This window comes from Monopterus albus, unplaced genomic scaffold (assembly GCF_001952655.1).
Source record: "Monopterus albus unplaced genomic scaffold, M_albus_1.0 scaffold239.1, whole genome shotgun sequence".
Lineage (NCBI taxonomy): Eukaryota > Metazoa > Chordata > Actinopteri > Synbranchiformes > Synbranchidae > Monopterus > Monopterus albus.
In genome coordinates, this window is record NW_018128119.1 from 92,929 (window position 1) to 93,276 (window position 348).

Genomic DNA, 348 nt, shown 5'->3' on the forward strand with positions numbered 1-348 from the left:
GTGCTGATCAGCTGGCTCCCATTTTCATATTTATCTTCAGCAGGTCACTGGAGCTGTGTGAAGTCCCCTTCTGCTTCAAACGCTCCACCATCATCTCAGTCCTCAAGAAAACTTCCATCAGTGGACTGAACAACTACAGACCTGTCGCCCTGAAATCAGTAGTTATGAAGTCCTTTGAAAGATTGGTGATGGCCCACCTGAAGGACACCCTAGACCCCCTGCAGTTCGCCTACTGGGCAAATAGGTCAGTGGGCCAGGCAATTAACATGGCACTGCATTACATCCTGCAACACCTTGACTCTCCAGGAACCTATGCACAGGCCCTCTTTGTGGACTTCAGCTCGGCAT